We start from the raw sequence: 25838 nt of genomic DNA, 5'->3' as shown, positions 1-25838 counted from the left end.
ATGGGTCGACATTTCCATGTCAAGTCTATTACACTTTTATTTTCATTTTATCTTGGTAGCAGAAAATGTTTCTCTCGAAGTATACTCTTAACAATTTTCTATCGGTAATCAAATCTCTCAAAGTTTTTACTTCTGAAAAAATTTAATTTACTCTTATTTATGAAAGACACTTTAGCTAAATATCCAATTTTAGCTTTTATACTATGCTTGTTCATTAGAACATCCCTGACTGGAAATAATATGTCAATTTGGAGTTTACATTTAATCTATAACTTATTTTAATGGGTTTAAAATAAAATTTACATGTAAATACTTGAGATCTTCTTTATTAATGAAATTTACTTATACATTAACTATAGCCTCCATGAATAAGGTCCTCAGTCCTTATTCATATTATAAAACAGGTTTGTACCATTTGACCAGTATCTGATTCCCCCAAGACACAGCCCTTGGTCACTAGCATTCTAGTGTCTGTAACTATAATTCAAACCCTTTTCCAGACTCCACATATAATTGAGATAATGCAGTGTTCTTCTTTCTGTGTCTGACTTATTTCACTTAGCCTAATGACCTCAAGATGATCCATGTGGTTGCAAATGGCAAGTTTTTTTTCAAGGACTGAATTGTGACACACACATACACACATGTGCACACATGCACATACATATATGTTAAATTTCCTTTTGGTTGTTGTTAAGATACAACAACAGGCTGGAGTGCAGTGGCGTCATTATAGCTCACAGTAACCTCTGAATTCTGGGTTCAAATTATTCTCCCATCTCAGCCTCCGAAGTAGCAAGGACCACAGGGGTACACCACCATGCCTAGCTAATTTGTAAGGACATGGTCTTGCTATGTTACCCAAGTTGATCTTGAACTTCTGGCCTCAAGTAATCCTACTCCCTCAGCATCCCAAAGCACTGAGATTACAGGTTTGAGCCACCATGCTCAACTACGTAATATTCTGTTTATTAACTTCTGTGTTAATGGACATTTAGGTTGTCTTCATATCTTATCTATTGTTAATAACGCTTCAAAAAACATAGGAGTGAAGATATCTCTTCAATATAGCAATTTTACGTTCCTTGGATATTTACTTAGATGTGAGATTGATGAATCATATGACGGTTTTATTTTTTATTATTTGATGAACCTCCATGCTGTTTTCTATAATGGCTTTACCATTTACATTCCCAGTGATAGTGTACAAAGGTCCCTTTTCTCTACATTCTTGACAACATTTGCTTTCTTTTGAATTTTTGATAAATATCACCTTAATATTTGTTTGAATGAGATCTCATTGTGGTTTTGATTTGCATTTTTCTCATAATTACTAATGGCTTCTTTAAAAGAATAACATTTAGTTTTTGGCTGCTTTTTTTAAAAAAGTGTCACTTTTTATTGTTACTTTTATTTTGGGGGGTTAAGTTTCATGAGTTTCTTGCAGATTTTGAATACTAATCCTTTATCTGATATTTGGCGTACAAGTATTTTTCTCCAATTCTGTAAATAGCCTTTTAATGACACTGACTGTCTTTCACCATGCAGTAGACTTTTTAGTTTGATGTAGTCCCACTTTTTTCCTGTGCTTTTGGCGTCAAATACAAAAATTTACTGCTAGGACCAATGCCAAAGAATTTTCCTCAGTGTTGTCTTCTAGAAGATTTTTGGTTTCAAGTCCAATGTCTACATCTTTAATATATTTTAAATTAATTTTATGTATGCTGTAAAGGTTGGGTGCAATTTGTTTTTGTATGTGGATATCTCATTTTCCCGACACCATTTATTGAAGAGTTTATTCTTTTTCCATTGTGTATCTGTATGCCTTTGTTGAAAATTCATTGACTGTATACAGATGGATACATATAGCTGAGCTCCCTATTCTGTTCCAGTGGTCTATTTGTTTGTGTTTATGCCAATATTTTGCAGTTTTGATGACTACAGCTTTGCTATATAGCTTGAAATCAGGCAGTGTAATGCTTCTAGCTTTGTCCCTCTTGCTTAAAATTGTTTGGAGTCTTTTATAATTCCACACAAACTGTAGATTTTTTTAAATTTTTGTTGAAAATGCTATTGGAATTCGGATAGAGACTGCTTTAAATAATACACCAATTTGAGTAGTATGAATGTTTTAGTATTAATTTTTCTGATCCATGAACACTAAGTATTTTTAAATGTGTCTTTTCGATAATTGCCTCCATTAATATTTTACAGTTTGTGTTGCACAAATCTTTTACATTCTTTATTATATTTATTCCTAAGTATTAGGTTGGTGCAAATGTAATTGTGGTTTTTGCCATTACCAACCTAATACTTTATTCTTTTTGATGTTATGGTAAATGTAACTGTCTTCTTGATTTTTCCCAGGTATTTGTTGTTGGAGGATAAAAATGCAACTGATTTTCTTTACATTGATACAGTATCCTGCAAACTTCCCTAGTTTACCAGTTCTAAATTTTTTTCATGTAATGATGAGCACACTGGCCTGTGTTTACACATTAATTGATAGTATCTATTAAGGTATCACAGTGCCTAGAAGTGTGCTCTGTTGTATTTCTGCTGTGACAAATTCCATAGCATCTTTTAGTCTTAATCTTTTCTTAAATGCTTTGGTTTGGTATTTGATAATAATGTGTGTCTTTGGTTACTTTTTAATTGTGAAACACATTGATCTCCATGACTAGTCAAACTTTCTAATAAAGTTCTTTCATAGTTTTATGTATATTTAGTTAATATAAATCAAAATGGTAAATTTTTATGATAGTTTTAAAGTTACTAAGGTTGAAAATATGTCAGTTTTTCACTGGTCATGAGTCTGTGGTTTCCTTATTTCAAACAATTATATATGTCTATATATATATGTGTGTGTTTAATGGCTTACAATCTTGCCCAACATATTTGTATATAGTAAGCAAATACTAATCAAAATTATTAATCAAACTATCATCTTCATACTATTCTTCAAATGGCATATTGTTTGTTCTAATTAAAAACTGTTTATGTCTTATATAATTATCAATAAAAATTAGAAAGTCTACTTTGTCTGCCCTCTTGAGAAAATCCAAAGTTAAATGGTATTTTTACTAATTTCCTTTAGAATCACTACCTTATTTTCCTCCACAATAAATGTAAACATTAAGGATAAAATTGTATTTCAATGATCCATTCTACAATAGACTTTGGGTCATTCATTGATTGGGCTGAAGCCTCACTCTATATTATTTCTGATTTTTTCATGTTAACAGCCTAGAAAATCTATTACTCATAGAATATTACGAATTAGAAAATTTTTTTTTTTTTTTTTTTTTTTTTGAGACAGTCTCGCTCTGTCGCACAGGCTGGAGTGCAGTGGCGCGATCTGGGCTCACTGCAAGCTCCACATTCCAGGTTCAGGCCATTCTCCAGCCTCAGCCTCCCAGCCTCACCTGTAGCTGGGACTACAGGTGCCTGCCACTGCACCTGGCTAATGTTTTGTATTTTTAGTAGAGGCGGGGTTTCACCGTGTTAGCCAAGATGGTCTCGATCTCCTGACCTTGTGATCCACCCGCCTCGGCCTCCCAAAGTGCTGGGATTACAGGTGTGAGCCACTGCACCCAGTCGAGAAATCAGTATCTTGGATGTACAAATTATAAAAGTAAACTGAAAAGTATAATATAAAATATACATTTATGTATTATGAATTGTCACTCAAGTAAAGCAGAAATATTAATTTAAAATACTTTCACAAAGAAAAGTCCAGGGCAAAATAACCTATGTAAAACATTCTACCAATATTCAATAAATAATTCATGCTAATTCTTCAGCAGAAAATACTTCCAAAAAATGAAGAAGAGGAAACACTTTCCAATTAATTCTAGAGCCCAGTATTACTGTAATACTAAGGCCAGACACAAGTATAATAAAAGGACTGTAGGCAAATATGCCATATTCATATAGACACATACATCCTCAGAAAACATTAGCAAGCTAAATCCAGGCACATAAAATGTGAATATACACCAAGACCAAATGTGATTGTTTTGCAAATGCAGTTGTGACTTAATATCTAAAATTCAATCAAGATAATGCCCAATACTAGTAAAGAACAAAAAATGATTCTGTAAATAGGCACAGAGAAAGTTACAAAAATCAAGCATCCATTCCTGACAAAACCCCCAGCAAACTACTGATAGAATAAGATTTTGAGACCACTAAGAGGTATCTATGAAAAACCTATAACTAACGTCATACTTAACGGTGACAGACTTGAGCCTCTTTACCTGAAAGTTTGAGAAGGCAAGAATTTCCACTTTAACCACTCTACTCAGCAGTGTACTGGAGGTATTAGCCAGGGAAATTCTACAACAGAAAAAAAATTGTCCAGATTTAAAATAAAAATAGAACTGTCATTATTGCAAATGAAATAATTTTCTGTAAAAAAAGGGATTCACTAAAATATGAGTAGAATTAATACACAAATTTATCCATGTTACAAGACAGAAAACTGGCATGCCAAAGTAGATTATGGTTTATATAAAAGCAACCAACAATTAAAAATAAAATAAACAATTCCATTTATAATGGTATCAATAAAAAACATTAAGAGAAAAAATTTAAGAGAGGTACAGGAATTTTACACAATTTGTAATGCTGAAAGAAATCAAAGATAAACTGAAAATAACTGGAAGTCATCTTATGTTCAAGGATGGTCTGTTTCTAAGACAAAGGACACATGTTTGAGGGGATGGATACCCTACCCTCCAGGATGTGAGTGATTATTATGCACTGTATGCCTGTATCAAAACATCCCATGTAACCCATACTTATGTATACCTACAATAATTTTAAAAATACTTAATATTCTTCGGATAACAATACCCTATAAATTGATTTACAGATTCAATGTAATCCCCTCAAATTTCCAAGTGTATTTTTTTAGAAATTAGAAAGTCTCTCACTCCTTTAAATCAATATATATGTACAGAAAATCAAATTGCACAAAACAATTTTTTAAAAAGAAAAACATAATCAAATGACTTGTACTTCCTAATATCAATTCTTACTAGAAAGGATAGAGTAGGATTCCGCAGTTTCTTCACATTTTCCGTATGTTCTGACCAAGAATACACAGACACTTGACTGCTCTGTTATTCCGTGGCCTGGACACCTGCATGCTTTCCCCTGCAGACCTGAACCCAAGCCAGGGCCCTGACCATTCACAGACATCAGTAAAGGTGTTGTGTTTAGGTTGTAATTCGAAACACTTAAAAGAAAGTATCCCTGGTCCTGGAACAGATTCCTTAAGCTCTACTATAAACTGCATAACCAGACCCCTCACTGCAGACATATCTAGAAAAAGCATCCTTGGTCTCCTTTTCTCCCAATAAGATGAGCTGCAGCGCCCACTGTGGGTACATCCCTTAAGAAATGCTTTGGGATCATGATACCAGGGTTTAGAGTTTACTTCTTTGTAATCCTAACCCCCTTTATCTCAGAACAGTCTGGGGAAGTCCCTTGTGAAAATTCCCCTGTGGTCACCTTTGGGGCAACTCCAGGTAAGTGCTGAGCTGGAGGAAGAAGTAAGGGAGTCAGCAGAATTTTAAGGAATGAGCTGGGGAAAAGAGGATCCCACTGGGAGATCCTGAGATGCTTGCAAGGGTCTCTGTGGGCTTTGTTGCCTTTCCCTCCCTGATGCATGCGAGCAGCCCCAGAGATGCTGAGACGCTCCAAAATCTCCAGCAGGATACAGGAGGCTGATGGAGGGTCTGAAATTGCAAAGGGTCAGTAAGGAAGTCTGGTGCTTGGACATACAGGGAGAGAACTGGTTGGCATCAGCCACGGCGGCCTTCATATTAACAGGCAGGGGAATTGCTTAAAACAGGGAGGTGGAGGTTGCAGTGAGCCGAGATGGCACCACTGCACACCAGCCTGGGCAACTGAGCTAGACTCCATCTCAAAAAAAAAACCAGAAAAGAAAATGGGGGTTGAACACAGGTGGCTCAGGCCTGTATACAGTTCCAGCACTTTGGGAAGCTGAGGCAGAGAGATCACTTGAGGCCAGGAGTTTGACACCATCCTCGGCAGCATAGCAAGATCCCATCTCAACAATAAAAAACAAAGAAATTAGCTGGGCATAGGGGCAAACGTCTGTAGTCCCAGCTATTTGGGAGGCTGAGGTTGGGGGATTGTTTGAGCCCAAGGGTTTCCAGCTGCAGTGAGGCATGATCAAGCCACTGCACTGCAGCCTGAGTGAGAGAGCAAGAGCTTGTCTCTAGGAAAAAAAACAAAAGACATGCAAGTTTTCACCACCTTCTGAGAGTAATCGACTTTCAGGAGGAATAAAGAAAGAAAAAAAAAAAGACCACTAAATGGTTGAGGGTGTGTTCCTGGTTAGGCTCAGTTGCTAGCTGAGTAGTATCTGAAAAATTCATTAGTAAAACTACAGCCCTAGGGATGAGTCATGAAGTTAAATGATGAATGTTAAATTCATTAGAAACGCCCATGGTCTTTCTTTACATGAATTCCAGTGAAAAATTCCTAAGTGCCTAAATAGTAAGGGGTCTGAAATGATAGCAGCTCTTTACTAAAGACTAAAAAAGGAAATGGCATCTTCAAGAATCATGAGAGAGTTCCATGCTGAAGAAGCTCTAATTTTGCATTTGCTCAAGTATTGATTTGATTTGGCTAATATGACACTAATCTTAGGTAAAGCGTGCAAACAACTCCATCTCCTCATTAATAAAAACTGAGTAGGTAGTCTAGTATCAATTCTGATTTTTAAGAAGCGAGTTAGAAAAAAATTATGGAACCAATAAGATGTTTGAATAGTTACAAGCTATTCAAAGGAGAATTCAAAAAACCACACAATATGAGGACATAAAGTATGAAATAAATTTCACTAATATATTTAAAAATAAACTGATTAGACAGGCAACAACTGGGCACAGGTCTCCTCATCTCCAGCAACACAAACCCAGTCACGCAGCTATGGGGTTGAAAGGCTGCATGGTCAAAAAGGAACTGGTCCGACTTGAGATTTTTTACTTTGCATTTTGAGACAGAGTTTCACTCTGTCACTCTGGCTGGAATGCAGTCCTGCACTCATAGCTAACTGCAGCCTTGATCACCTAGTCTCAGGGGATCCTCCTGCCTCAGTCTCACCATAGCTAGGACTACAAGTGAGCATCACAACTCCCAGCTATTTTTTTTTTTTTTTTTTTTTTTTTGGTGGAGAGAGAGACCTTGCTATGTTGCCCAAGCTGGTTTCAAAACTCCCACCCTCAAGAGATCTGCCCACCTCGACAACTGGAGTAACTGATTCTACAGACACACACCACCATGCCTGGATAATTACATGTTATTAATTTTTATTTGTGTAGAGAAATCTTGCTATGTTGCCAAGGGTGGTCTCAAACTCCCGGACTTAAAACGATTCTCCCATCTCTGCCTCCCAAAGTGCTGACACTACAGGCATAAGCCACTGCACCAGCCTGACTTGAGGTTTCTTTAATCTAGCATCCCATACTTCATATAATTGCGAAAACCAGTACTGTTTTTTATTATTCTTATTATTATTACTTAGTATTTCAACAAGAATCAACCATCTCTCAGGACCGGGCGCGGTGGCTCACACCTATAATCCCAGCACTTTCAGAGGCTGAGGCGGGCGGATCACAAGGTCAGGAATTCAAGACCAGCCTGATCAATATGGTGAAACCCCATCTCTACTAAAAATGCAAAAATTAGCCAGGTGGGCTAGCAGGCGCCTGTACTCCCAGCTACTTGGGAGGCTGAGGCGGGAGAATCGCTTGAACCTGGGAGGCATAGGTTGCAGTAAGCTGAGATCACGCCACTGTACTCCAGCCTGGGCAACAGAAAGAGACTCTGTCTCAAAAAAAAAAAAAAAAAAAAAATTCAACCATCTCTCACCATTGCCATGACCCTGGTCAGAAACACGTTATCTCCTGCCTGGATGTTGCCACATTCAGGACTCCTGTTTCTACCCAAATCTCCCCACAATCTTTCTCAACTCAGCAGCCAAGGGATGTTTTTAAATCAGAAGAAAGATCACGTTGCCTCTCTGCTCAGAACCTCCCACAGTTCCCATCCCAGTCAGAGTAAAAGTCAAAGCCCCAGCAATAGCCTCCCAGGGCTTACACAATCTTTACTGATCTCAGCCCAACAACTCCCTGGCCTCCTCCCCTACTTCTCTTCCCCTCCCACTCCCCCCCCCCGGCCCCACTGGTCTCTTTCCTGAGCTTCAGACACATCACGGAGTTCCCTTCTAGCAACTTTATCCTGTTGTTTCTGCCTACAATGTTCCTACCTCAGCACCTTGGCCAGCTGCTTCCCCCACTTCAAGTCTTTGCTCAATTTTCACTTAGGGCGACCCTGGCCACTCTATTTAATATTGCCATCTGTACCCATTCCTGCCATGCTCACTCCTTTTTTTTTTTTTTCCCTCACAAAATCTCACTGTGTCACTCAGGCTGGTGTGCCATGGCATGATCACAACTGAGACCTCGAACTCATAGGTGAAGCAATCGTCCTGCCTCAGCCTCTCTAATAGCTAAGACTACAGGTGCATGCCACCACACCTGCTAATTTTTTAAAAAAATATATACGGCATCACTATGCTACCCAGGCTTGTCTTGAACTCCTGGGCCAAAGCAATCCTCCTGCCTCAGCTTCCTAAATACCTGGAATTATAGGTGTGGGCCACCACCCCTGGGTTCATGTTCATTTCTTCTTGCAGCTGTTACAAACTGCCCTACATTGAGTGCCTTAATACACCACAAATCTACCACCTAACAGTTCTGGGAGCCAGAAGTCCAAAATAGGTCAATTAAGGCTAAAGCCAAGGTGTCAGCAGGACTGCATTCCTTCTGGAGGCTCCAGAGAGGATGTGTTCCCTTGCCTTTCCCAGCTTCTAAAAGCCACCACCATTCAATTGGCTCATGGCCCCTAACTGCATCTTCAAAGCCAGAAGCGAAGCATATTCAAATCTCCTTCTCTGACCTCTGCTTCCATCATCACATCTCCTCCAATTCTGACTCTCTTACCTCCCTCTTTCTCTTATAAAAACCCTTGTGACTGCTAGACACAGTAGTCGTGGCTCACACCCATAATTCCAACAGTTTAGAGGTCAAAGCGGGGAAAGGCTTGAGGCCAGGAGTTCAAGACCAACCTGGGAAACATAGCAAGATCCCCAACTAAACAACAAAACCAAAAAGAAATAAGAAAAGAAAAAATTAGCTGGGCATGGTGGTATGCATCTGTATTTTCAGCTACTTGAGAGGCTGAGGTGAAAGGGTCGCTTTAGCCCAGGAGATGGAGACCAACCTTGGCAACGTAACAAGATCCCATCTCTACAAAAAAATACAAAAATTAGCTGAGCAAGGATGGTGTGCACCTGTAGTCCCAAATACTTCAAAGGCTGAGGCGGAAGAATTGTTTGAGCCCAGGTGGTTGAGGCTGCAGATAGATATGACTGCATCATTACACTCCAGTATGGGTGAAAGAGAGACACTCTGTCCAAAAAGAAAAAGAAAAGAAATACACATTTGGTTTCTGCCCTTATCCCGGCACAGAGCTTCTAAAGTTCTCATAAACTTCTCAGTGATAAAGGTGATAGGAGCATCTTCTGTTTCAATATTTGGTCTTAGTCCCAGGTTTCTAACACAAGAACCTCTAAGACCTTTGGGATCTCCACCATAGTAAGAATGCATTTGATGATGTTACTGAGATGACTGGGTGACTGAAAGCTCCTAGACAGCTTCAGGAGGAGGGCTGGTTGCCAGAAGAGCAAACCATGTGATTAGAGGCTTGGAACTGTCAGCCTCACCTACTGAGCTCCAGAAAGAAACAGTGGCTGAAGATTGACTTAATCACCAACAGTCAACTGATTTCATCAATCATGCCTGCATAATGAAGCCTTCATAAACACCCTAAACAACAGGGTTTGGAGAATGTCTGGGTTGCTGAACACAAAGGGGATACTAAGAGGTAACATGCCCAATAGAGGGCATGGAAGCTCTGTGCCCCTTCCCACATACCCTGCCCTGTGCATCTATTTCCCTTTTTTTTTTTTTTTTTTTTTTTTTGAGACAGGGTCTGGCTCTGTCTCCCAGGTTAGAGTGGCACAATCGTGGATCCCTGCAACCAGTATGCCTCCCTAGTTCAAGCCATCCTTTCACCTCAACCTCCTGAGTAACTAGAAGTGTAGGCACATGTCACCGCACCAGGCTATTTTAGAAAAAAAAAATTTGTAGAGATGAGGTTTCACAGTGTTGCCCAGCCTGGTCTTAAACTCTTGAGCTTAAGCGATGCTCCTGCTTCGGTCTCCCAAAGTGCTGAGAATACAGGCAGAAGCCCAGCATGTGTACATCTCTTTCATTGGCTGTTTCTGAAATATATCCTTTACAATGAACCAGTAATAGAAAGTAAATTGGTGAGATCCAGTGGCTCACGCCCATAATCCTAGCACTTTGGGAGGTTGAGATGGGAGGATCATGTGAGCCCAGAAATTTGGGACCAGCCTGGGCAACATAACAAGACGCCATCTCTACAAAACATAAAAGAACATAGCCAGATATGGTGGTGCAGGCCTGTACTCTCATTGGGAGGCTGGGGCAGGAGGATCACGAGTCCAGGAGTTCAAGGCTACAATGAGCTTTGATCACACGGCTGAATTGCAGCCTGGCAACACAGTAAGACCCTGTATCTCAGAAAAAAAAGAAAATAACCTGTTTTTCTGAGTTCTGCAAGCTGTTCTAGCAAATGATTCAACCGAAGAAGGGGGTCATGAGATCCTGGTTTCTAACTGATTGGTCAAAAGTACATCTAACAACCTAGGACTTGCAATTGGCATGTGAAGTGAAGGTAGTCTTGTGGGACTGAGCCTCTATCCTGAAGGGTCGGCACTAACTCCAGGTAGTGTCAGAATGCAATTGGGGGATACCCAGTTGGTATCCAGATTGTCCGAAAACTGGTGTAGAATCTCCACATGCACATTTGGTTGGAAGTGTTTGACCACAGCTACTATTCAAGAGAAAGAACTACTCATTATTTAAAAAAAAAAAAAAAAAAAACCATAAAATTATGTTCTACAAAAAACAAATCAACCTTATCTACAGCCCAGTCCTACTCAAATATGGAATGTTAGAACAAAAAGTCTCATCATGGACTCGAGAGCTGACATCAGGAATGTCACAGCCATCCTGCTCTCTGAGAACTCATCTTCAACAGGCAGGGGGGACACTGCAACTTGGGCCATGATCCCTGCACAAGTAGTAAAAAAATGAGTAGTAGAAATCCAGGATCCTAAACCCATATCCAGAGCGGTAAGAGTTTTTCACCGGCTGGCTAATTTACAGTGGTCTTGCATCAGAGGAAAAATAAGGCTCAGAAACTAGGTATTCAAGTTACCCAAAACTCTCATCAGATACAGAATCCATCTGCTAACTTTCTATCTAGTATTAATTCCATAAAGTTGGAAAAATATCACTCCAAAAATAAATCCATATGGCACCTAGCATCGATGCATTTCTCCCAAGTAAAAGAGGAGGCAAGGTGCTTTACAACTCAGTGATGGGCTACCACAACACAGGACAGTGGTACAAAGCTCCCTTTCTCCCCCGCATAACCCAACACAGAAAAGAGTGGGTGCAGTGGAATGAGGCTGGGTGAAGAGAAGTTCCTCTTCTGAGAAAATAGATCACAGGGCATCAAGTAACATGTAAAAGTCTTTACAACAAGGCATTTTTTAAAAAAACATTTTCTAATATTTTGGTATCAGGAAAACCCTCAGATGAATTTCAAACACTATAAAAATGCAATACATAAACAGAATATATTAACTGTTAACAATAATAGAGATAAATTGGAACCTTTATGGATTGCTTTTTGGAATGTAAAATGTTACAGCCCACTGTGGAAAACGGTTTGGTAGTTAACATATTAAGCATAGAATTACATGATCCAACAACACCCTTTAAGCTCTATACCCAAAAGAACTAAGAGCAGGGACTCAAACAGGTATTTGTACACCCGTTTAATAGCAGCATTATTCACAGTGGCCAAAAGATAGAACCAGCCCTATGCCCATCGGTAGGTGAATAGATAAAGAAAATGTAATATACACATACGCAGAATATTATTCAGGCATTTAAAAAAAAAAAAAACTCACCAGGTTCAGCAGCTTACACCTGTAATCCTAGCACTTTGGGAGGTCAAGGCGGGCTGGTCGCTTAAGCACAGAATTTTGAGACCAGCCTGGGCAACACGGCAAGACCTCACTTCTACAAATAAAATTTTTTTTTAAAAAAAGGAAATTCTGATAGTGTTACGAGCCTTGACAGCATTATGCTAAGTGAAATAAGCCAGACACAAAAGGACAAATATTGTACAAGTCCACTTATATAAGGTATTTAGAATAAACAAATTCATAAACAGAAAATAGAATAGTAATTGCCAGGGGCCAGGAGGAGGGTTCAATGGGGAGCTATTGCTTATGGGGTACAGAGCTGCAGTTTAGAATGATGACAAAGCTCTGGAGATGGAGAGTGGTGATGGCTAACAATGCGGATGTGCTTAAAACACCAGGGACCTGTGTGCCCTTAAAAATGGTTAAGTGTTATTTTGTATTATGTATATTTTATCAAAAAATAAAAATAAAACACCAAAACAGTACACCACATAAGGACGTACTAAGATGGCAAATCTAAAGCAACTTTTTAAAACCCAGATAGTTTTTCTGTAAACAGCATACGAATTAAATGCTTATTAAAAATTTGCCCCTTTAATTTAGTTGAATTAATTCTACTTTCAGAGATTAAATAATTAAATACACTTAATTGGAAGCATAACTGAAAAGCTAAACACTGAATGCAGGAAGAGGAACTGTAAAAACACATCTATGTACATAAACTAATTTACTGACAACACTCGAGTATCCCTTAACTAAAGCCCCAGTATTACAGAGAAGATGGACAAGCACTTGAAAAGCTGTCAGCAGGAAACTGTTATACCTAAAAATGTCAATAAATCTGCATTAAAGAGAATGTTCTATTTTTCTATTATTAAAGGTTGTCACCTAGCGTTACCATCTGTTACCATGTGCACTGACTACTAGGCCAGATTTAGACATCAACAAGTAATGAAGCATACATACTTAGGAAGTTACAATTTATAATAAAAACTATGATCAGAAAAATAGTATTTGCATCATGAACACCTTCAGTTACCACTTAGTTTTCATCCTCATAGGCTTTATTGATCAGTATAGTAAAGAGGTATATTAACTCTTATAACTTAAAACAACTTGTTGCCTAGGAAAGCATACCAAAAAGAATCATCTTTTATTTCCAAGACAGGTGTTTTAAGAATAATATAATCTGTAAAAGAGAATAGACATACAACAGGCCAGGCATGGTGGCTCACGCCTGTAATCCCAGCACTTTGTGAGGCCAAGACAGGCGAAATCACAAGGTCAGGAGATCGAGACCATCCTGGCCAACATGGTGAAACCCTGTCTCTACTAAAAATACAAAAATTAGCTGGGTGTGGTGGTGCGTGCCTGTAATCCCAGCTACTCAGGAGGCTGAGGCAGAAGAATCCCTTGAACCAGGGAGTCGGAGGTTGCAGTGAGCTGAGATCATGCCACTGCACTCCAGCCTGGTGATGGAACAAGACTCCATTTCGAGGAAAAAAATAAAAAATAAAAATACAACAAATACAGTAACACATAAAATCTCTTTTTCTTTTAACCTTCTGCTGGTCCTTCAGTTGCTGCTGGTACTGTTCCGTCATTGCCTTCTGAAGAATGATGGCTTCCTAAAAAGAAAATAAACATATAATAAACCAATAAAAACTCACAGTGAAAGACAAAAGAGAATCTAGATAACAATGCAATCATTTTTAAGATATAATAAACATGAAAAATGATTTTTTAACTCAATGGAAAAAATACTTTCTAATTCAGAAAAAATTATAACACTTCTATTTGGAAGCTAAAAAATATTATTTTAGAATACAAATACAGAGTAGACCGAAGTAGGTTTGTGGATTTAACATTAGTTACTGTAACTGTATGATAAAATTACTGGATATTGCAACCTGAAGAAGCACAATTATGCTTCAAGTACCATGTTCATCTGTCTCACTCACACATACACACACACACACACACACCCCGAAGTGTGAATGCTTGCTTTGCTCAGACACTTAATTAACTTTCTATAAATAAGTTCAGGGTTTGCTGTAGAATGCTTCCTGCTTTCCATTTTCACTATGGTGAAAGCTATGGAAACTCGATCCCCATAATTTAATCAAAGTTGTACTTAAAGTAACTCATAAGTAAAAATTTAAGATCCTATCTTCAGTATCAAGAAAACATTTTAATCCGGGTAATATAATCTGCTTGCTTCTAAAAACTGGGACATAAAGCAATAGATCAGTTAGGCAGTCACATGGTAAACAGGTTTATCCTACTGGAGCAGAAGTTTATTCACAAATAGGAAAGAAAGAATCTAAGATTATCAGAGCTCCAGTAAGGATTAAGACCACAAGTTGCCCCTAGTATACATCCACTGTCCTTAAAGATCTGAGCTACTAACATGGAAAAGATTGAAAAACACTGCCTTCAAGTATAAATAAAAATGTATTACATTTCGGAAGAATACATTGCTTAGGGGGAAGGGAAGCAGATGCTCATCTATTTTGTCCTATCTATTGATAAATAAAGTCAGAAGCTGTACTAAAACTAAAATAAAAGTTATACATACATTTTCTCTTAATTTTTAAAGAGTAATGATTAGTCTGAAAAACTCATTTGGTGGTTACTGTTCTTGAATTAAAAGTGCCATACTGAGGTGAAATCTTTTTGGTTTTCAATACCTAGCTTTATTATGATTTTCAACTTACTGCATATTGTGAAAAAACACATGTCAAAGTATGAATAAAATATTGTGAACTCACTTGAATTCAAAACTCTAAATTGCTTAGGGGTGAAGGGAAGCAACCTGATAGTCCTATCTATTGATAAATAAAGTAGTAGTAATAGTATTGATAAATAAAGTAGTAGTAAAACCTACTACTAATAGCCTATGAGTGTCAAGTTTGGGAACACTATAAAAAATTACAAAAAAGTAATAAATGCATAAAAGTTACAAATTAACAAGTGCTATTTCAGAATTCTTCTAAATACTAAGTACATGAACTTACTAATATTTGCATTACTAACCACACAATAAGAACCCGACTTCTGACTATTCTGAGATAAGGTATAAATGTGTACCTTTACCTTAAATGGGAAAGTGTGTCTTGTACCCACTTTGAGATTCGTGAAAAGGGAAAACTGATTTGAAAAATGTTTGCTTGTCAAGTTCATTTATATGTTAAGAAAAGGTCAATACAATTTTTCCTTTTCAATATAGAAAAGTAATACATAATACTATAGTTATAAATACTAAAACACAGTCTGTGGAATACAAGAAAACATTAAATACAAACACTATGTAGGAAAATGGAGGTAAAAAGATGATACCTTGCAAAGACTTCAGTAGAAGATTTTTATCAACGTCATCGCTTTCAAAAGGGCATGTTTTAGGATACAAAGATAATACTTCAACAGTAACCCTCCCTCCCCAGGCTAGAGGCAGTGACTTATGCCTGCAATTCCAGCACTTTGGGAGGCCAAGACAGGCAGATCACTTGAGGTCTGGAGTTCGAGACAGACCTGGCCAACAGAGTGATACCCCATCTCTACCAAAAAATACAAAAATTAGCTAGGTGTAGTGGCATGCACTTATGTAGTCTCAGCTACTCGGAAGGCTGAGGCAAAAGAATCCCTTCAACCTGAAAGGCGGAGGTTGCAGTAAGCCCAGATTGCACCACTGCACACCAGCTTGGGCGACAGAGTGAGAATCTGTTTAAAAAAAAAAAAAAAAAAAAAGTCATGTTTACATAGAGTTAGGCTGCACAGCTCACTCTCTTAACCATCCTGTAATTCTGCCCACTCTATGCTATGCTCAGTCACTGACGCACTTGTTTGGTAGCTCCCTTAGAGCTTAGAACCTAGGTTTTATGTCCTGCTCTACAGCTATATAATTTAACAATTTTCCTCTTGAGTTTGTTGGATTCTAACCCTATATATAACAAATCTTATTAATAGTACTGAATCTTAAAGGAGGCTGTGATGTCTTTAGTCCCTAGAAATATTAAACAACCTATAAACAAACGACCATATGAGAGTAAACAATCCAAATTTCTACATGCTTTAAAACACTGAGGCAATGTACTGAGAAACACACCTAAGAAACTGCAACCAATCTACTCTGGACAAAAATTTAGACACTGTCTCTTCAAAATAAGCTATCTGGTGGTACTTATGCATATTCTTACATATAGCAACAGTATTTTACATGCCATAACCTTAAAAATAATTTTTAAAGTGTCAAAATTATAAGCCTTAATCCATCTCTGTGGGCTTGAAAAATGATACAATATACATTTGTTTCTTTAAAGTATTCAATAAAATGCATAAACTTCTAGAGCAATCACTGAAAAAAGGGTTCATACTAAAGGTTGTAATACTAGGAAAGAGGGCTCAGTACTGCAGGTTCTTAAAGGCAAAAGTTAATAAAGCCTTGCTTTTGGTTGTGAATCCTGGCCTTAAAACATTATTCACATGATCTCCCCTTCCTTTTCCTATTGTAAAGATGTGGTGACAAACCAGGTTTGCTCATGCAGATGATAATCTTGAAAACAGTGGCAGAGAAATAACATGAAGGGAATATAGTTTACTTAATGACCTCCTAAATTGGAACTTATTACCCCATGCCTCTTGCGTATCTCCAGACTAATATAAAAGAGGTATGAAATGGCTGTTTCCTACCAGTATTTTATTTGATGCTTCATTTTTTTTTTAATTACTTGTATAACTACCTACAATGCGTTAACAGGAACAGGAAAGCATAGCTATTCAAGTAACTAAATAATTATATAAATCTCTAAGTCATAGTAATGGACCAATTATTTTTAAAGTACAACACACTGACAAGTAGTTTATTTTTAACTCAGTTTTGGTTTGTTGTTAATGCCATTGCTTGGGAAAAAGCAAACAAAAGCAGGAGGAGGTGAAGGAGAAACAAGAATAGAAACAAGAAATAGAACCAGCAGCATAAGCAAGTAAAGAGGAACGAGATGATGATGATGATGAGAATAAAACAGACTGGAAGAAAGGAAAAAGAACAGGTGAGGGAACCAGAAGGCCTATTATGATACCTTTTTTCCCCTCCTTGACTCATGAAAACTGAAAAAGTTCGACTTTTTTACAACAACAACAAAAAAAAACAAGCAAAAAGATACACAATCACCCCCTAAATTTTGTTAAGACTGAGATAATGCTCCATTCACGCCTGGCTCAGGTGCCAGCAGAAGGAAGGGACCCTCCAGATTCTACAGAAGAAGGGGGAGGACTCCTCCTTGCCCTGACGGCACCTCCACTGCTACCACCGAGGCCCACGGCACAGCACCCACAGCTTCCTACCCATGCCAGGCCAGGTGGCCCCGCAGCGCTCCTACTCCCACTTCCCAGGACCCCAGACTTGCGGCTGCTGCCACCACTAGGGCCAATGCCAATACAACCACCGCTGCTGTCGCCCACGATGCACTGGCGCTCCCTACAAGGCTCTTACCACCAGGCCACAGCCACAGCCCTGCCCCCCAACCTGGCCACAGACGGCGGCCCTCCTACCTATTCCTCCAAAGCACCAGCCACCGCAGCGAAACCAGCCGCCACGTCCCAGGCTCCAGGTTCCAGCCTTCACTTTCCAGCGTGTGGCAGGTTGTTCCTCCTTCTGGCACGGAGCAGCTGAGCCAACAAAGTCAGAAAAGCCTAGAACATGATGCAGGGAGTGGTAACGTTAGAGCCTAACCTCGTCATAGTGGCCACTGGGTGGCAGTGACAGGTTTCAGTTAACTGGAGACTCCACAGTGGCCTGCTCCCCATCCATAGGAGCCGTTGGGCCCACCGGGGCTGCAGCTCCTCGGGGAGCAAGAACAGCAAAACTCAGACCCAGCCACCACCACCCCGCCTGCCCTGTCCCCCCATCCCCGCACCCCCCGCCCAATCCGAGTGCCAGTTTCCGTTCCTAACGCCTCCACCCACAGGGCCCTGTCCCCCATGACGCCTGCTACTCCGTGTCCAGGGATCCCAGGTTGTCTCAACACAGAGCAAGAGGACGCAGACCCGGGGACCATGACGGGTGTCCGGGCCCTGCCATGCTCATGATTCCCATGGAAACGCTGTGCCCCCACCGGGCTAAATCACGAGCAGTAGGAGGTCTCCCTCTAGATTCTGGAGCCTGGCTCCTTCCTTGGAGGCCACGGCTGTGGCGGCCACCTTTGCCACCACCAGCAGTGTAGCCCTCGATAGTGTCCCGAACACCCCCACACTCCCAGGAAGTGTAACCACCGATAGCGCCCCCAACCCGTCCTCACTTCCAGCACCCAATAGCGACCCCAAACCGCCCCCATACCGGAAGAAATGACGCCTAGAACAGCGCCCCAACCCGCCCTCCGTCCCCGAGCACCACAGCCCTGGATAGCACCCCAACCCCTTCCCAGCTGCAGGCAGTGATGCCCGGAATAGCGCCCCCACGCAGTGGGCAGTGCAGTTGAGGATACGCACCTACCGTGGCCGCCTTTCTACCACTCCGGCAGCTGTGCCGTCTCTGTTGCAGCCACCAGCCTCAGCGAGGCGAGCCGCTGTGCCACAGGCTCCGGCCTCCAGCTTGCGTCCGTCCACGGAAACCACCTTCTCCTCCCGCTGTAGCACCTTACCGAGCCAGCTGCTAGTCCGCCATCTTACCGCTCCGGCTGCACTTCAATCTCTGTTGTCGCCACCAATGTTCTGATTGGATGAAAGAAAACCTCTAGGCTTATTCTGATTGGGCTTTCCTATCATGTTCTGATTGGTTAGCCTAAGGCTTGCTCTCATCCAATCAGAACATGTAGTCCAGGAACCTTGGTATATAAAGCCTGCTAAGCGGGAGTCAGCCTGTCCCAGGCTCTTTTGCTTCTGTGTGTTCTGCTGGTGTGTGCCCAGCTTAGAAGTGGGGAAGGGGCTGGGCATGGTGACTCATGCCTGTAATCCCAGCACTTTGGGAGGCCGAGGCCGGTGGATCACGAGGTCAAGTTTAAGACCAGCCTGGCCAAAATGGTGAAACCTCCATCTATGCTAAACATACAAAAATTAGCCGGGAGTGGTGCTCCTGTAGTCCCAGCTACTTGGGAGGCTGAAGCAGGAGAATCGCTTAAACCCAGGAGGCGGAGGTTGTAGTGAGAGAGATCTCACTACAGTGAGATCGCGCCACTGCAGTCTAGCCCAGGTAACAGAGCAAGAATCCATCTTGGAGGAAAAAAAAAAAAAAGGAAGGGGGAAAGAAAGAGCCACCTGCTGCATGCTGGAGGCTGTAGCCTACAGCTGCACAGCTGGGCTCACTGCAGTGAGTGGCAGTGATGCAGCATGGCAGGAGCAGTAGGATCTGGATGATTTCCAGCTTCATCCATGTCTCTGCAAAGGACATGAACTCATTCTTTTTTATGGCTGCATAGTAGTCCACGGTGTATATGTGCCACATTTTCTTTATACACCAAGCAATAAGATTTATCATCTGGGAGGCCAGGTGCAGTGGCTCACGCCTGTAATCCCAGCACCTTGGGAAGCCAAGGCAGGCAGATCATGAGGTCAGGAGCTCGAGACCAGCCTTACCAACACGCTGAAACCCCATCTCTACTAAAAATACAAAAAAAAAAAAAATTAGCCAGGAGTGGTGGCACGTGCCTGTATTCCCAGCTACTCAGGAGGCTGAGGCAGGAGACTCACTTGAACCCGGTAGGTGGAGATTGCAGTAACCTGAGAATGAGCCACTGCACTCCAGCCTGGGAGACAGAGGGAGACTCCCATCGCATAAATTAATTAATTAATTAATTAATTAAATTTATCATCTGGGGTATCAGGCGAGAGGACTAGCTAGGTTGGGTACATGGAATTAGAATTCCTGAATGAAGAAATTCAAAATTAAAGTTAAGAATATTATTGGTCTATATAGCATTTAGAGAAAGGCCAAAGAGATAATATTCCAGACTATAGAGGTTAGAGAAAATCAAGTTATCTATCTTAAGAGCACTTTTTTTTTTTTTTTTTTTTTTTTGAGACAGAATCTTGCTCTGTCACCCAGACTGGAGTGCAGTGGCGTGATCTAGGCTCACTGCAAGCTCCACCTCCCGGGTTCATGCCATTCTCCTGCCTCAGCCTCCTGAGTAGCTGGGACCACATGTGCCCGCCACCTTGCTCGGCTAATTTTTTGTATTTTTAGTAGAGAAGGGTTTCACTGTGTTAGCCAGGATGGTCTCGATCTCCTGACCTTGTGATCCACCCGCCTCAGCCTCCCAAAGTGCTGGGATTACAGGCGTGAGCCACCGCGCCAAGCCCAGCCTCCTTTTCTTTAAATTTTGGCATAACACAGAACTCAGCAAAACTTTGACAGTAAATACTATTTACAATATTATTGTCTTCTCTATCTACTTGTTTATTTACTGAGAAAAAAATGTCAGCGTAATCACAGAAGCAACCTAATGAATAAACTACACCTTGATTATAAGAAAGAATGAAAATTGATTCATCCTTCTTGAATACAGAGTTTTAAAAATTCTTAAGTGAACTATGGCTTATTGAGTACATCACAATACTTTTCTGTTACAAAAACAAAGACAAATGACTGCTTTGGGGTTATTTCCCCAAATAGCTTCCATGGGTTTCTCCATCTGGTACATTGCAAAACTTCTTTTAACGCCTAAGCCCTCAGGAGAATTTCACAGCCGCTTTGTAAATCCTGGAAGTTCAGGAAACTGCCAACACATGCTGACCATGCTAAGTCCCAGTCTCCTTGGAAAGGAGTCTTGATAGTAGTGAACTCTCCCTTGAGGAAGTCTCACATGGCAGAAAACCAAGCGACTGTAACACAGGGTCTAGTTGTGCAGTGATCTGCCTCGCTCACTGTCGCTGGGGTTCATTTTCCTCAGCTGGGCACACACAGAATTATGGCTTTCTTTGAACAGAGTTCTTTTGTATCATATGTACCTATGTTAGAGCCATTTGACTCCCTTCATTGTTGGTGGTCTCCAAGCATAAGAAGAATATTATAGGTCAGGCATGGTGGCTCATGTCTGCAACCCCAGCTCTTTGGGAGGCCAAGGAGGAAGGATCACCTGAGGCCACGAGTTCGAGACCAGCCTGGACAACACAGAGAGACCCCATCTCTACAAAAATTTTTAAAAATTAGTTGTACATGGTGGTGCATGCATGTAGTCCAAGCTACTTGGGAGACCGAGGCAGGAGGATCACCTGAACCTGGAAGGTTGAGGCTGCAGTGAGCTATGATCACACCACTGCACTCCAGTCTGGGCAAGACAGTGAGCTCCTATCTCAAAACAACAACAGCCACAACAACAAAAACGTAAAAAGAATATATAAATGGGAGAATGTGTTCTTAGAACTCACCCACTCGAAACTCGAAGACATCAAATTGACAGTCTTGGTGACTTTCTAGGTAAAAAAATCTTCAAAATGATTATAAATAGATGATTTTTCCTGATTTGGATTGCCGAGAGTTCATTCACAGTTTAGGTTTGTCGAGTAATTCCTGACTCCATCATAGCCAGGAGAAGTAAAGTTTCCTTCAGAAGTGTTTGGAAGAGACCCACCACACACTAAGAAAACAGAAGGCAACAGAGAAAGTAGTAGTAAGATTCAGGCCACAACAGAAGAGATAAACAATACAGGAACAGTAACTAAAACATCAACATTACTGCTTTGATTTGTTTTTCTAGATGCAGTCAGGATTATGATTATGGGTAAAAGGCATGCAAATTATGGAAGTTTCTGCAAGTTTATAAAGGAAAAATGTGCAAAAATCAGTTCTCTATCTTCCTGTTGGTGTAGATTAGGTGGCTGGGGTTTGGCTCTGTATCAATAAGTTAAAATATTGAGGCCTACTGTTCATTAATATTTAATTTAGAGGAATACCCAAATATAATGGTGGCAGGTCCTAATGGCTTGATTAGCAATTCTCCACTTGATCTAATAATTTAATTTAAATCAAACAGATAATAGGACATTGACCTACCAATGAATTTGCCCCCTTTTAATAAAGTAATAGATGCTTCTTGTACCAATGAAATAATTTAGTGGTTTTTTTTTAATATTCACTTCCACTTCTAAATTTTAAAACCCTTAGGTAATAGCACCAATCCAGGAAATAGGAGGATATTTATAATTAGAGACCATATCTTGCTTAATTTTGAAATATTCTATATCAAATCAAACCTCCCATTTATTTTCACTGGAAATACGTGTGTGAATAGATGACTAGAAACAATAAAGCCTGTTCTGTCCCCAGCAAAATTAATTACTCTCCGAGACTAAGCTACCTTCTAGGAGGTAGATACTCTCTTTCCGCACCAAATAATTGACCAAGGACTATGGGACAGGTCACCAATCCTCATGGTAACACGACTGAAACTGTGCTAGAAGTTCATCTAATGGCATTAAAAGTTTTAAATTCACCACAGCAGTTTCTTCCTGAAATCAGAAAGCTTTTTTCTGTCTGCAGTAAGTTTTTGATCTGCTTATATGTGTTTGTCTTATGTCAAATATTTCAAGTGAACTTTGATCACTAAAGGGAAAATGGATGGCTCTGCTGCCATTGGCAGTAGCTGGAGGGCATCTGCAATGCACCTGATCAAAATGAGGTACATTTACAACATCCCACATTATCTGCATCTTCACTGGAGGTATAAGAAGCAGTGAAGCCTCCATATGGCCTGGATCCATCCATTTGAAAAAACATGACTTTCATTGTGTTTCCTGAAGATTTAATCTCACTGCTTACATTCACACTACTACACAGTTTCTCTAGCTGGGGTGAGTTACTTCTAATGCCATTGAATACCTTTGGGAAAGAGTTTAACCTTTAGACACACAATCCATCTTACTGCATATTTCCTAGGAGGTGATATTCCCAGCCCAGACCCACTTCCTTCTATGGGAACCCTGCCCTAAAATGAATGATCTAACAATGCAGGTTTCTATCCCAGTGCCACAAGCCACTATGTTACCCTGAACACATTTTGTGACCTCAGGATGATTTCACCAGAGTGAAAGTATTGCAGTAATGCCTTCCTGCCATGGGGTGATAGATTAAAAGCTGCTGTACACTTTGGAACTAGAAGCCGAGCTCCCAATGTAAAGGAAGATAAGCCATCATGCTTACAATGTGGTGTGCAGAGCTCACTGATGGGCAGTTTTTCTTAACAATGCATCAGGACTTTTGTTATTTGGAAAGGAAGCTTAAATGTTAGTTTCTGATGATTCGATGTATATAATGAAGCAGATATTTTTATATATTTTAATTTTTGTTTATTTTTTGAGATGCGGTTTTGCTCTTGTTGCCCAGGCTGGAGTGCAATGGTATGATCTCGGCTCAGCTCGCTGCAACCTCTGCCTCCCAGGTTCAAGCAATTCTCCTGCCTCACCCTCCCAAGTAGCTGGGATTACAGGCATGCACCACTGTGCCCAGCTAATTTTGTATTTTTAGTAGAGACGGGGTTTCACCATGTTGGTCAGGCTGGTCTCGAACTCCTGACCTCAGGTGATCCACCTGCTCCGGCCTCCCAAAGTGCTTGGATTACAGGTGTGAGCCACCATGCCCGGCAAGCAGATATTTTTTAATACCTTGAAAAGTAATTTGAAAAATCAATCTCCATATGCAATTAAACATAATAGTTCTTTCCTCGTTAGTTATGGATTCAAAGCTTCAATTTTCTTATTTGAATTTTTAAGAATGAATTATTATTGACTCCAAAATATTAAATAATAACTGTAGTCATTCACATAGTTACAATAATTGGCAAACTATTGTTCCAATGCTATACAAAATAAAAAAAATTTACATGAAATAACTAAACAATAATTCATTAAGTGATTAATATTCCAGTGTTTAAAAGGATTTGAATTACTTGAGATTAGAAATAATGACTCAGACTATGGCACTAAAAGTTATGCAGTAGGAGAATGCACTCCACAACAAAAGATGTCAGCTTTTAAATTTTACTATAATTAATTAAATTTAGCTCTCTGGGGCTTCTGGTCTAAAGTGTCTTCTGGCTCACTAGACCAGAAGAAGAGTTTGCTATCATTTACTGAGCAGACAAAAATACCAGTCTTTGCTCATCATCTACTCAGCCTGTCTTATCCAATCAGCACAATACACTCCCGGGCAGATAACAGTATCCCTGTTTTCCAGATTAAGATACCAGAATTCAGAAAGATGATGTAATTTGCTGAAGTTCAAATAACTAGCAATAATAGAACTGGGATTCAAACCATCCTTCTGATTCCAAACCATGAAGTAGTGTATAAAGAAACAGATGAGGACAAATATTTCTATAATGCTGAATACAGGAATGGGCATCACATTGCTAAAATCAAAAGAGATTAGAACCAACTATAAGGTTAACGGGACATGTTGGAAACCATGATCAATAGCGTTATCCTGCCTCTGAGTCTGCCTTTGGCATAGAATCACAATGACTGAACATGTTATCGTCATCCATTTATCACAGAGTTCTGCTCTTAGAAGCAACCAGAATGCAATTCTCATCATTCTCCTCTAATCCCTTTTGTACTCAGAAACTACAATTCTCAGAATACAAATGGATAGGAAGTAGGCATGTGAGATTTAGGACAGGCTATAAAATTTGCTATAAGCAGGGACAAAATCAGATATAGGTAGTATTGTAGGATGCACCAGGTGGCATAGCTTTTCATTTTCTCTGTCTGTAAGAGTCAGATAGGCAGGTGGGTTTGGAGAAATTTTAGTCTCAGACCAGCTGGATAAGGCATTAGCCAGGAAGCAGTGCAATAAAAGTTAAAACTGCCTCATCTGCACCGGCAGATCTTCTTTCTTCTTCACTCTTTTCTCTTTTTTTTTTCTTCTCCTTCTTCTTTTCTCTTTCTCCCTCTCCTTCTCAATCTCCTCCTCCTTCTCTTTCTCCTTCTTCTTCTCCTTTTCTTGCTTTTCTCCTTCTCCTTCTTCTTTTTTTCTCCTTCCCCTTCTCCCTCTGTCTCCTTCTCCCTCTCCTTCTCCCTCTTGTTCTTCTCCCCCTTCTCCTCCTCCTTCTCATCCTCCTTCTCCTTCTTCTCCCCCTTTCATCTTTCTTCTCCCTCTTTTTGGCAAGTTCTCAATCAAATAGAGTGGGGGCAAAGGCCAACCCACATGCCCTTGTTTGGAGCAGAGTAAAGAGGAACCAAAATAAACATTGAACAGATAAAATATATTATAGAAAAAGGAATGTGGACATTATACTAAAGATTCAGAAAAAAAATTAATTCTGAAAGTGATTCCTTGCTGGAGTTTTAACCTCCCCAAGAGAAAAGACCTGTGGATATGACATTTGTAGGTTTCCCTGCTTAAAGAGTCAGGGCACCCTCATGCATACAGAGATGCCAGTCATCCTGTTGGTAATTCATTCTTAAATATGAATGAACAGCCAAGGATCAGCAGACATTTAGGGAATTGACTATTGTAAAAGGTAGAGACCAATATGAGTAAACAGGAGATAGGAACATGAAGAAAACTGACCCCACATAAGCAACACAAAACTTCAAAGTTACTATTAATATATTCATGTACATATTAATATAGTGAACATATAAAATATTTAAATATATATTTTTCAAAGAACGAGAGTAAAATAAAGATAATTGAAGGTATATCATTTCTGAAAAAATGTAT

General features: G+C 40.0%; 1 long non-coding RNA gene across 3 annotated transcripts in view; it reads right to left on the bottom strand.

The window, feature by feature from the left end:
• LOC126963134 (uncharacterized) overlaps positions 1–18873 on the bottom strand; it is a 47571-nt gene extending 28698 nt beyond the window's left edge. For 2 of the 3 annotated variants that reach the window (XR_007728948.1, XR_007728947.1), the window contains exons 1-4: positions 18671–18873; positions 17735–17875; positions 13747–13812; positions 4260–4338 (exon numbers count right to left, since the gene is read on the bottom strand). This is a non-coding gene — a long non-coding RNA (uncharacterized LOC126963134). Of the gene's footprint in view, positions 1–4223; positions 4339–13746; positions 13813–17734; positions 17876–18670 lie in introns of all 3 variants that reach the window. The other variant, XR_007728949.1, reaches the window with a different exon arrangement.
• Positions 18874–25838: the final 6965 nt, after the last annotated feature.

This window comes from Macaca thibetana, chromosome 9 (assembly GCF_024542745.1).
Source record: "Macaca thibetana thibetana isolate TM-01 chromosome 9, ASM2454274v1, whole genome shotgun sequence".
Classification (NCBI taxonomy): Eukaryota; Metazoa; Chordata; class Mammalia; order Primates; family Cercopithecidae; genus Macaca; species Macaca thibetana.
This window is presented reverse-complemented; position numbering and strand designations above follow the sequence as displayed.